We start from the raw sequence: 13,989 nt of genomic DNA on the forward strand, positions 1-13,989 counted from the left end.
TACTGTGTCTACCTTTAGCATATCACCCACATTGAGAGAACGGTACTGTATCTACCTTTAGCATATCACCCACATTGAGAGAGAGAACGAGAGAGCGGTACAGTATCTAACTTTAGCATATCACCCATATTGAGAGAGAGAACGAGAGAGCGGTACTGTATCCACCTTTAGCATATCACCCACATTGAGAGCAAGAAAGAGAGAGCGGTACTGTATCTACCTTTAGCATATCACCCACATTGAGAGAACGGTACTGTATCTACCTTTAGCATATCACCCACATTGAGAGAACGGTACTGTATCTACCTTTAGCATATCACCCACATTGAGAGAACGGTACTGTATCTACCTTTAGCATATCACCCACATTGAGAGAACGGTACTGTATCTACCTTTAGCATATCACCCACATTGAGAGAACGGTACTGTATCTACTTTGCATATCACCCACATTCGGTACAGTATCTAACTTTAGCATATCACCCACATTGAGAGAAGACTGTATCTACCTTTAGCATATCACCCATATCACCCACATTGAGAGAGAGAACGAGAGAGCGGTACAGTATCTAACTTTAGCATATCACCCACATTGAGAGAGCGGTACTGTATCTACCTTTAGCATATCACCCACATTGTATATCACCCACATTGAGAGAACGGTACTGTATCTACCTTTAACATATCACCCACATTGAGAGAACGGTACTGTATCTACCTTTAGCATATCACCCACATTGAGAGAGAACGAGAGAGCGGTACTGTATCTACCTTTAGCATATCACCCACATTGAGAGAACGGTACTGTATCTACCTTTAGCATATCACCCACATTGAGAGAACGGTACTGTATCTACCTTTAGCATATCACCCACATTGAGAGAGCGGTACAGTATCTAACTTTAGCATATCACCCACATTGAGAGAACGGTACTGTATCTACCTTTAGCATATCACCCACATTGAGAGAGAGAACGAGAGAGCGGTACAGTATCTAACTTTAGCATATCACCCATATTGAGAGAGAGAACGAGAGAGCGGTACTGTATCTACCTTTAGCATATCACCCACATTGAGAGAGAGAACGGTACTGTATCTACCTTTAGCATATCACCCACATTGAGAGAACGGTACTGTATCTACCTTTAGCATATCACCCACATTGAGAGAGAACGGACTGTATCTACCTTTAGCATATCACCCACATTGAGAGAACGGTACTGTATCTACCTTTAGCATATCACCCACATTGAGAAGAGAACGGTACTGTATCTACCTTTAGCATATCACCCACATTGAGAGAACGGTACTGTATCTACCTTTAGCATATCACCCACATTGAGAGAGAGAGCGGTACTGTATCTACCTTTAGCATATCACCCACATTGAGAGAACGGTACTGTATCTACCTTTAGCATATCACCCACATTGAGAGAACGGTACTGTATCTACCTTTAGCATATCACCCACATTGAGAGAGAGAACGAGAGAGCGGTACAGTATCTAACTTTAGCATATCACCCACATTGAGAGAACGGAGTCTACCTTTAGCATATCACCCACATTGAGAGAACGGTACTGTATCTACCTTTAGCATATCACCCACATTGAGAGAGAGAACGAGAGAGCGGTACAGTATCTAACTTTAGCATATCACCCACATTGAGAGAACGGACTGTGACCTTTAGCATATCACCCACATTGAGAGAACGGTACTGTATCTACCTTTAGCATATCACCCACATTGAGAGAGAGAACGAGAGAGCGGTACAGTATCTAACTTTAGCATATCACCCACATTGAGAAGAGAGAGCGGTACTGTATCCACCTTTAGCATATCACCCACATTGAGAGCAAGAAAGAGAGAACGGTACTGTATCTACCTTTAGCATATCACCCACATTGAGAGAACGGTACTGTATCTACCTTTAGCATATCACCCATATTGAGAGAGCGGTACTGTATCTACCTTTAGCATATCACCCACATTGAGAGAACGGTACTGTATCTACCTTTAGCATATCACCCACATTGAGAGAACGGTACTGTATCTACCTTTAGCATATCACCCACATTGAGAGAACGGTACTGTATCTACCTTTAGCATATCACCCACATTGAGAGAACGGTACTGTATCTACCTTTAGCATATCACCCACATTGAGAGAGAGAGAGAGAGCGGTACAGTATCTAACTTTAGCATATCACCCACATTGAGAGAACGGTACTGTATCTACCTTTAGCATATCACCCACATTGAGAGAACGGTACTGTATCTACCTTTAGCATATCACCCACATTGAGAGAGAGAACGAGAGAGCGGTACAGTATCTAACTTTAGCATATCACCCACATTGAGAGAACGGTACTGTATCTACCTTTAGCATATCACCCACATTGAGAGAGAGAACGAGAGAGCGGTACTGTATCTACCTTTAGCATATCACCCACATTGAGAGAGAGAACGAGAGAGCGGTACTGTATCTACCTTTAGCATATCACCCACATTGAGAGAGCGGTACTGTATCTACCTTTAGCATATCACCCACATTGAGAGAAGAGCATATCACCCATTATTGAGAGAGCGGTACTGTATCTACCTTTAGCATATCACCCACATTGAGAGAAGTACTGTATCTACCTTTAGCATATCACCCACATTAAGAGAGCTGTACTGTATCTACCTTTAGCATATCACCCACATTGAGAGAACGGTACTGTATCTACCTTTAGCATATCACCCACATTGAGAGAGAGAACGAGAGAGCGGTACAGTATCTAACTTTAGCATATCACCCACATTGAGAGAACGGTCTGTATCTACCTTTAGCATATCACCCACATTGAGAGAACGGTACTGTATCTACCTTTAGCATATCACCCACATTGAGAGAGAGAACGAGAGAGCGGTACTGTATCTAACTTTAGCATATCACCCACATTGAGAGAACGGTATCTACCTTTAGCATATCACCCACATTGAGAGAGAACGGTACTGTATCTACCTTTAGCATATCACCCACATTGAGAGAGACGGTACTGTATCTACCTTTAGCATATCACCCACATTGTACTGTATCTACCTTTAGCATATCACCCACATTGAGAGAACGGTACTGTATCTACCTTTAGCATATCACCCACATTGAGAGAGAGAGAACGAGAGAGCGGTACTGTATCTACCTTTAGCATATCACCCACATTGAGAAAGTACTGTATCTACCTTTAGCATATCACCCACAGAGAGAACGGTACTGTATCTACCTTTAGCATATCACCCACATTGAGAGAGAGAACGAGAGAGCGAGAGAGGTACAGTATCTACTTTAGCATATCACCCACATTGAGAGAACGGTACTGTATCTACCTTTAGCATATCACCCACATTGAGAGAGAACGAGAGCGGTACAGTATCTAACTTTAGCATATCACCCACATTGAGAGAACGGTACTGTGTCTACCTTTAGCATATCACCCACATTGAGAGAACGGTACTGTATCTACCTTTAGCATATCACCCACATTGAGAGAGAGAACGAGAGAGCGGTACTGTATCTACCTTTAGCATATCACCCACATTGAGAGAGAGAACGAGAGAGAGCGGTACTGTATCTACCTTTAGCATATCACCCACATTGAGAGCAAGAAAGAGAGAGAGCGGTACTGTAGCATATCACCCACATTGAGAGAACGGTACTGTATCTACCTTTAGCATATCACCCATATTGAGAGAGCGGTACTGTATCTACCTTTAGCATATCACCCACATTGAGAGAACTTTAGCATATCACCCACAGAGAGGTACTGTATCTACCTTTAGCATATCACCCACATTGAGAGAACGGTACTGTATCTACCTTTAGCATATCACCCACATTGAGAGAACGGTACTGTATCTACCTTTAGCATATCACCCACATTGAGAGAGAGAACGAGAGAGCGGTACAGTATCTAACTTTAGCATATCACCCACATTGAGAGAACGGTACTGTATCTACCTTTAGCATATCACCCACATTGAGAGAACGGTACTGTATCTACCTTTAGCATATCACCCACATTGAGAGAGACGGTACTGTAACTTTAGCATATCACCCACATTGAGAGCGGTACTGTATCTACCTTTAGCATATCACCCACATTGAGAGAGCATATCACCCACATTGAGAGAACGGTACTGTATCTACCTTTAGCATATCACCCACATTGAGAGAGTACTGTATCTACCTTTAGCATATCACCCACATTGAGAGAACGGTACTGTATCTACCTTTAGCATATCACCCACATTGAGACGAGAGAGCGGTACTGTATCTACCTTTAGCATATCACCCACATTGAGAGAACGGTACTGTATCTACCTTTAGCATATCACCCACATTGAGAGAACGGTACTGTATCTACCTTTAGCATATCACCCACATTGAGAGAACAGAGTATCTACCTTTAGCATATCACCCACATTGAGAGAACGGTACTGTATCTACCTTTAGCATATCACCCACATTGAGAGAAGAGAGAGAGCGGTACTGTATCTAACTTTAGCATATCACCCACATTGAGAAGAGTACTGTATCTAACGGCATATCACTGTATCTACCTTTAGCATATCACCCACATTGAGAGAGAACGGTACTGTATCTACCTTTAGCATATCACCCACATTGAGAGAGAAAGAGAGCGGTACTGTATCTACCTTTAGCATATCACCCACATTGAGAGTGAGAGAGAGAGCGGTACTGTATCTACCTTTAGCATATCACCCACATTGAGAGAACGGTACTGTATCTACCTTTAGCATATCACCCATATTGAGAGAGCGGTACTGTATCTACCTTTAGCATATCACCCACATTGAGAGAACGGTACTGTATCTACCTTTAGCATATCACCCACATTGAGAGAACGGTACTGTATCTACCTTTAGCATATCACCCACATTGAGAGAGACATTGAGAGAGAACGGTACTGTATCTACCTTTAGCATATCACCCACATTGAGAGAACGGTACTGTATCTACCTTTAGCATATCACCCACATTGAGAGAGAGAACGAGAGAGCGGTACAGTATCTAACTTTAGCATATTACCCACATTTAGAGAGCAGTACTGTATCTACCTTTAGCATATCACCCACATTGAGAGAACGGTACTGTATCTACCTTTAGTATATCACCCACATTGAGAGAACAGTACTGTATCTACCTTTAGCATATCACCCACATTGAGAGAACGGTACTGTATCTACCTTTAGCATATCACCCACATTGAGAGAGAGAACGAGAGAGCGGTACAGTATCTAACTTTAGCATATCACCCACATTGAGAGAAGAGTCTAAGCATATCACCCACATTGAGAGAACGGTACTGTATCTACCTTTAGCATATCACCCACATTGAGAGAACGAGAAGCGGTACAGTATCTAACTTTAGCATATCACCCACATTGAGAGAACGGTACTGTATCTACCTTTAGCATATCACCCACATTGAGAGAGAGAAGCGGTACTGTATCTAACTTTAGCATATCACCCATATTGAGAGAGAGAACGAGAGAGCGGTACTGTATCCACCTTTAGCATATCACCCACATTGAGAGCAAGAAAGAGAGAGCGGTACTGTATCTACCTTTAGCATATCACCCACATTGAGAGAACGGTACTGTATCTACCTTTAGCATATCACCCACATTGAGAGAGCGGTACTGTATCTACCTTTAGCATATCACCCACATTGAGAGAACGGTACTGTATCTACCTTTAGCATATCACCCACATTGAGAGAGACTGTATCTACCTTTAGCATATCACCCACATTGAGAGAGAGAGAGAGCGGTACTGTATCTACCTTTAGCATATCACCCACATTGAGAGAACGGTACTGTATCTACCTTTAGCATATCACCCACATTGAGAGAGAGAACGAGAGAGCGGTACAGTATCTAACTTTAGCATATCACCCACATTGAGAGAACGGTACTGTATCTACCTTTAGCATATCACCCACATTGAGAGAACGGTACTGTATCTACCTTTAGCATATCACCCACATTGAAGAGAGAGCGGTACAGTATCTACCTTTAGCATATCACCCACATTGAGAGAACGGTACTGTATCTACCTTTAGCATATCATTGAGAGAACGGTACTGTATCTACCTTTAGCATATCACCCACATTGAGAGAGAGAACGAGAGAGCGGTACTGTATCTACCTTTAGCATATCACCCACATTGAGAGAACGGTACTGTATCTACCTTTAGCATATCACCCACATTGAGAGAACGGTACTGTATCTACCTTTAGCATATCACCCACATTGAGAGAGAGAACGAGAGAGCGGTACTGTATCTACCTTTAGCATATCACCCACATTGAGAGAAGCGGTACTGTATCTACCTTTAGCATATCACCCACATTGAGAGAGAAAGAGAGAGCGGTACTGTATCTACCTTTAGCATATCACCCACATTGAGAGAACGGTACTGTATCTACCTTTGCATATCACCCACATTACGGTACTGTATCTACCTTTAGCATATCACCCACATTGTATCTACCTTTAGCATATCACCCACATTGAGAGAACGGTACTGTATCTACCTTTAGCATATCACCCACATTGAGAGAACGGTACTGTATCTACCTTTAGCATATCACCCACATTGAGAGAGAGAACGAGAGAGCGGTACAGTATCTAACTTTAGCATATCACCCACATTTAGAGAGCAGTACTGTATCTACCTTTAGCATATCACCCACATTGAGAGAACGGTACTGTATCTACCTTTAGCATATCACCCACATTGAGAGAACGGTACTGTATCTACCTTTAGCATATCACCCACATTGAGAGAACGGTACTGTATCTACCTTTAGCATATCACCCACATTGAGAGAGAGAACGAGAGAGCGGTACAGTATCTAACTTTAGCATATCACCCACATTGAGAGAACGGTACTGTATCTACCTTTAGCATATCACCCACATTGAGAGAACGGTACTGTATCTACCTTTAGCATATCACCCACATTGAGAGAGAGAACGAGAGAGCGGTACAGTATCTAACTTTAGCATATCACCCACATTGAGAGCGAGAAAGAGAGAGCGGTACTGTATCTACCTTTAGCATATCACCCACATTGAGAGCGAGAAAGAGAGAGCGGTACTGTATCTACCTTTAGCATATCACCCACATTGAGAGAACGGTACTGTATCTACCTTTAGCATATCACCCACATTGAGAGAGCGGTACTGTATCTACCTTTAGCATATCACCCACATTGAGAGAACGGTACTGTATCTACCTTTAGCATATCACCCACATTGAGAGAGAGAACGGACTGTGTCTACCTTTAGCATATCACCCACATTGAGAGAACGGTACTGTATCTACCTTTAGCATATCACCCACATTGAGAGAGAACGATTGAGAGCGGTACTGTATCTACCTTTAGCATATCACCCACATTGAGAGAACGGTACTGTATCTACCTTTAGCATATCACCCACATTGAGAGAGAGAACGAGAGAGCGGTACAGTATCTAACTTTAGCATATCACCCACATTGAGAGAACGGTACTGTATCTACCTTTAGCATATCACCCACATTGAGAGAACGGTACTGTATCTACCTTTAGCATATCACCCACATTGAGAGAGAGAACGAGAGAGCGTACTGTATCTACTTTAGCATATCACCCACATTGAGAGAGAGAACGAGAGAGCGGTACTGTATCTACCTTTAGCATATCACCCACATTGAGAGAACGGTAGTCTACCTTTAGCATATCACCCACATTGAGAGAACGGTACTGTATCTACCTTTAGCATATCACCCACATTGAGAGAGAGAACGAGAGAGCGGTACAGTATCTACCTTTAGCATATCACCCACATTGAGAGAACGGTACTGTATCTACCTTTAGCATATCACCCACATTGAGAGAGAGAAGAGAGAGCGGTACTGTATCTACCTTTAGCATATCACCCACATTGAGAGAACGGTACTGTATCTACCTTTAGCATATCACCCACATTGAGAGAGAGAACGAGAGAGCGGTACAGTATCTAACTTTAGCATATCACCCACATTGAGAGAGAGAACGAGAGAGCGGTACTGTATCTACCTTTAGCATATCACCCACATTGAGAGAACGGTACTGTATCTACCTTTAGCATATCACCCACATTGAGAGAACGGTACTGTATCTACCTTTAGCATATCACCCACATTGAGAGAACGGTACTGTATCTACCTTTAGCATATCACCCATCTAATTGATTGAGAACGGTACTGTATCTACCTTTAGCATATCACCCACATTGAGAGAACGGTACTGTATCTACCTTTAGCATATCACCCACATTGAGAGAACGGTACTGTATCTACCTTTAGCATATCACCCACATTGAGAGAGAGAACGAGAGAGCGGTACTGTATCTACCTTTAGCATATCACCCACATTGAGAGAACGGTACTGTATCTACCTTTAGCATATCACCCACATTGAGAGAGAACGAGAGAGCGGTACAGTATCTAACTTTAGCATATCACCCACATTGAGAGAAGTACTGTATCTACCTTTAGCATATCACCCACATTGAGAGAGCGGTACTGTATCTACCTTTAGCATATCACCCACATTGAGAGCGAGAAAGAGAGAGCGGTACTGTATCTACCTTTAGCATATCACCCACATTGAGAGAACGGTACTGTGTCTACCTTTAGCATATCACCCACATTGAGAGAACGGTACTGTATCTACCTTTAGCATATCACCCACATTGAGAGAGAGAACGAGAGAGCGGTACTGTATCTACCTTTAGCATATCACCCACATTGAGAGAACGGTACTGTATCTACCATTAGCATATCACCCATATTGAGAGAGCGATACAGTATCTAACTTTAGCATATCACCCACATTGAGAGAGAGAGAACTTTAGCATATCACCCACATTGAGAGAACGGTACTGTATCTACCTTTAGCATATCACCCACATTGAGAGAACGGTACTGTATCTACCTTTAGCATATCACCCACATTGAGAGAACGGTACTGTATCTACCTTTAGCATATCACCCACATTGAGAGAGAGAGAGTATCTAGAGCATATCACCCACATTTGAGAGAACGGTACTGTATCTACCTTTAGCATATCACCCATATTGAGAGAGAGAAGCGGTACTGTATCTACCTTTAGCATATCACCCACATTGAGAGAACGGTACTGTATCTACCTTTAGCATATCACCCACATTGAGAGAACGGTACTGTATCTACCTTTAGCATATCACCCATATTGAGAGAGAGAAGAGAGAGCGGTACTGCATCTACATTTAGCATATCACCCACCCACATTGAGAGAACGGTACTGTATCTACCTTTAGCATATCACCCACATTGAGAGAACGGTACTGTATCTACCTTTAGCATATCACCCACATTGAGAGAACGGTACTGTATCTACCTTTAGCATATCACCCACATTGAGAGAAGAGCGGTACTGTATCTACCTTTAGCATATCACCCACATTGAGAGAGTACTGTATCTACTTTAGCATATCACCCACATTGAGAGAACGGTACTGTATCTACCTTTAGCATATCACCCACATTGAGAGAACGGAGAGAGAGAGAGACGGTACTGTATCTACCTTTAGCATATCACCCACATTGAGAGAACGGAAGCGGTACAGTATCTACCTTTAGCATATCACCCACATTGAGAGAACGGTACTGTATCTACCTTTAGCATATCACCCACATTGAGAGAGAGCGGTACAGTATCTACCTTTAGCATATCACCCACATTGAGAGAACGGTACTGTATCTACCTTTAGCATATCACCCACATTGAGAGAACGGTACTGTATCTACCTTTAGCATATCACCCACATTGAGAGAGCGGTACTGTATCTACCTTTATCATATCACCCACATTGAGAGAACGGTACTGTATCTACCTTTAGCATATCACCCACATTGAGAGAACGGTACTGTATCTACCTTTAACATATCACCCACAGAGAGAGCGGTACAGTATCTACTTTAGCATATCACCCACATTGAACGGTACTGTATCTACCTTTAGCATATCACCCACATTGAGAGAACGGTACTGTATCTACCTTTAGCATATCACCCACATTGAGAGAGAGAACGAGAGAGCGGTACAGTATCTACCTTTAGCATATCACCCACATTGAGAGAACGGTACTGTATCTACCTTTAGCATATCACCCACATTGAGAGAACGGTACTGTATCTACCTTTAGCATATCACCCACATTGAGAGAGAGAACGAGAGAGCGGTACAGTATCTAACTTTAGCATATCACCCACATTGAGAGAACGGTACTGTGTCTACCTTTAGCATATCACCCACATTGAGAGAACGGTACTGTATCTACCTTTAGCATATCACCCACATTGAGAGAGAGAACGAGAGAGCGGTACTGTATCTACCTTTAGCATATCACCCACATTGAGAGAGACTGTATCTACCTTTAGCATAACATTGAGAGAGAGAGAGCGATACAGTATCTAACTTTAGCATATCACCCATATTGAGAGAGAGAACGAGAGAGCGGTACTGTATCTACCTTTAGCATATCACCCACATTGAGAGAACGGTACTGTATCTACCATTAGCATATCACCCATATTGAGAGAGCGATACAGTATCTAACTTTAGCATATCACCCACATTGAGAGAGAACGGTAATGTGTCTACCTTTAGCATATCACCCACATTGAGAGAACGGTACTGTATCTACCTTTAGCATATCACCCACATTGAGAGAACGGTACTGTATCTACCTTTAGCATATCACCCACATTGAGAGAACGGTACTGTATCTACCTTTAGCATATCACCCACATTGAGAGAGAGAAGAGAGCGGTACAGTATCTAACTTTAGCATATCACCCACATTGAGAGAGAGTACTGTATCTACCTTTAGTATATCACCCACATTGAGAGAACGGTACTGTATCTACCTTTAGCATATCACCCACATCGAGAGAGCGGTACAGTATCTACCTTTATCATATCACCCACATTGAGAGAACGGTACTGTGTCTACCTTTAGCATATCACCCACATTGAGAGAACGGTACTGTATCTACCTTTAACATATCACCCACATTGAGAGAACGGTACTGTATCTACCTTTAGCATATCACCCACATTGAGAGCGAGAAAGGGGGAGCGGTACTGTATCTACCTTTAGCATTTCAACCACATTGAGAGAACGGTACTGTATCTACCTTTAACATATCACCCACATTGAGAGAACGGTACTGTATCTACCTTTAGCATATCACCCACATTGAGAGAGAGAACGAGAGAGCGGTACAGTATCTACCTTTAGCATATCACCCACATTTAGTACTGTATCTACCTTTAGCATATCACCCACATTGAGAGAACGGTACTGTATCTACCTTTAGCATATCACCCACATTGAGAGAAGCGGTACAGTATCTACCTTTAGCATATCACCCACATTGAGAGAGAGAACATTGAGAGAACGGTACTGTATCTACCTTTAGCATATCACCCACATTGAGAGAACGGTACTGTATCTACCTTTAGCATATCACCCACATTGAGAGAACGGTACTGTATCTACCATTAGCATATCACCCATATTGAGAGAGCGATACAGTATCTAACTTTAGCATATCACCCATATTGAGAGAGAGAACGAGAGAGCGGTACTGTATCTACCTTTAGCATATCACCCACATTTAGAGAGCAGTACTGTATCTACCTTTAGCATTTCACCCACATTGAGAGAACGGTACTGTATCTACCTTTAGCATATCACCCACATTGAGAGAACGGTACTGTATCTACCTTTAGCATATCACCCACATTGAGAGAACGGTACTGTATCTACCTTTAGCATATCACCCACATTGAGAGAACGGTACTGTATCTACCTTTAGCATATCACCCACATTGAGAGAACGGTACTGTATCTACCTTTAGCATATCACCCACATTGAGAGAACGGTACTGTATCTACCTTTAGCATATCACCCACATTGAGAGAACGGTACTGTATCTACCTTTAGCATATCACCCACATTGAGAAAGAGAAAGAGAGAGCGGTACAGTATCTAACTTTAGCATATCACCCACATTGAGAGAACGGTACTGTATCTACCTTTAACATATCACCCACATTGAGAGAACGGTACTGTATCTACCTTTAGCATATCACCCACATTGAGAGAACGATACAGTATCTAACTTTAGCATATCACCCATATTGAGAGAGAGAACGAGAGAGCGGTACTGTATCTACCTTTAGCATATCACCCACATTGAGAGAACGGTACTGTATCTACCTTTAGCATATCACCCACATTGAGAGAACGGTACTGTATCTACCTTTAGCATATCACCCACATTGAGAGAACGGTACTGTATCTACCTTTAGCATATCACCCACATTGAGAGAACGGTACTGTATCTACCTTTAACATATCACCCACATTGAGACAATTGACCTTTAGCATATCACCCACATTGAGAGCGAGAAAGAGAGAGCGGTACTGTATCTACCTTTAGCATATCACCCACATTGAGAGAACGGTACTGTATCTACCTTTAGCATATCACCCACATTGAGAGAACGGTACTGTATCTACCTTTAGCATATCACCCACATTGAGAAAGAGAACGAGAGAGCGGTACAGTATCTAACTTTAGCATATCACCCACATTGAGAGAACGGTACTGTATCTACCTTTAGCATATCACCCACATTGAGAGAACGGTACTGTATCTACCTTTAGCATATCACCCACATTGAGAGAGAAAGAGAAGCGGTACTGTATCTACCTTTAGCATATCACCCACATTGAGAGAACGGTACTGTATCTACCTTTAGCATATCACCCACATTGAGAGAACGGTACTGTATCTACCTTTAGCATATCACCCACATTGAGAGAGAGAACGAGAGAGCGGTACTGTATCTACCTTTAGCATATCACCCACATTGAGAGAGAGAACGCATATCACCCACATTGAGAGCGGTACTGTATCTACCTTTAGCATATCACCCACATTGAGAGAAGTATCTACCTTTAGCATATCACCCACATTGAGAGAGAACGGTACTGTATCTCTAGTATATCTTTAGCATATCACCTTTAGCATATCACCCACATTGAGAGAGAGAACGAGAGAGCGGTACAGTATCTAACTTTAGCATATCACCCACATTGAGAGAACGGTACTGTATCTACCTTTAGCATATCACCCACATTGAGAGAGAGAACGAGAGAGCGGTACAGTATCTAACTTTAGCATATCACCCACATTGAGAGAGAAGAGAGAGAGCGGTACTGTATCTACCTTTAGCATATCACCCACATTGAGAGAGAGAACGGTACTGTATCTACCTTTAGCATATCACCCACATTGAGAGAACGGTACTGTATCTACCTTTAGCATATCACCCACATTGAGAGAACGGTACTGTATCTACCTTTAGCATATCACCCACATTGAGAGAACGGTACTGTATCTACCTTTAGCATATCACCCACATTGAGAGAGAGAACGAGAGAGCGGTACTGTATCTACCTTTAGCATATCACCCACATTGAGAGAGAACGGTACTGTATCTACCTTTAGCATATCACCCACATTGAGAGAACGGTACTGTATCTACCTTTAGCATATCACCCACATTGAGAGAACGGTACTGTATCTACCTTTAGCATATCACCCACATTGAGAGAACGGTACTGTATCTACCTTTAGCATATCACCCACATTGAGAGAACGAGTACGGTACAGTATCTACCTTTTTAGCATATCACCCATCACCCACATTGAGAGAGAGAAGAGAGAGCGGTACTGTATCTACCTTTAGCATATCACCCACATTGAGAGAACGGTACTGTATCTACCTTTAGCATATCACCCACATTGAGAACGGTACTGTATCTACCTTTAGCA

The sequence above is a fragment of the Oncorhynchus nerka genome, linkage group LG4, assembly GCF_034236695.1.
Source record: "Oncorhynchus nerka isolate Pitt River linkage group LG4, Oner_Uvic_2.0, whole genome shotgun sequence".
In the NCBI taxonomy this organism is placed as follows: domain Eukaryota; kingdom Metazoa; phylum Chordata; class Actinopteri; order Salmoniformes; family Salmonidae; genus Oncorhynchus; species Oncorhynchus nerka.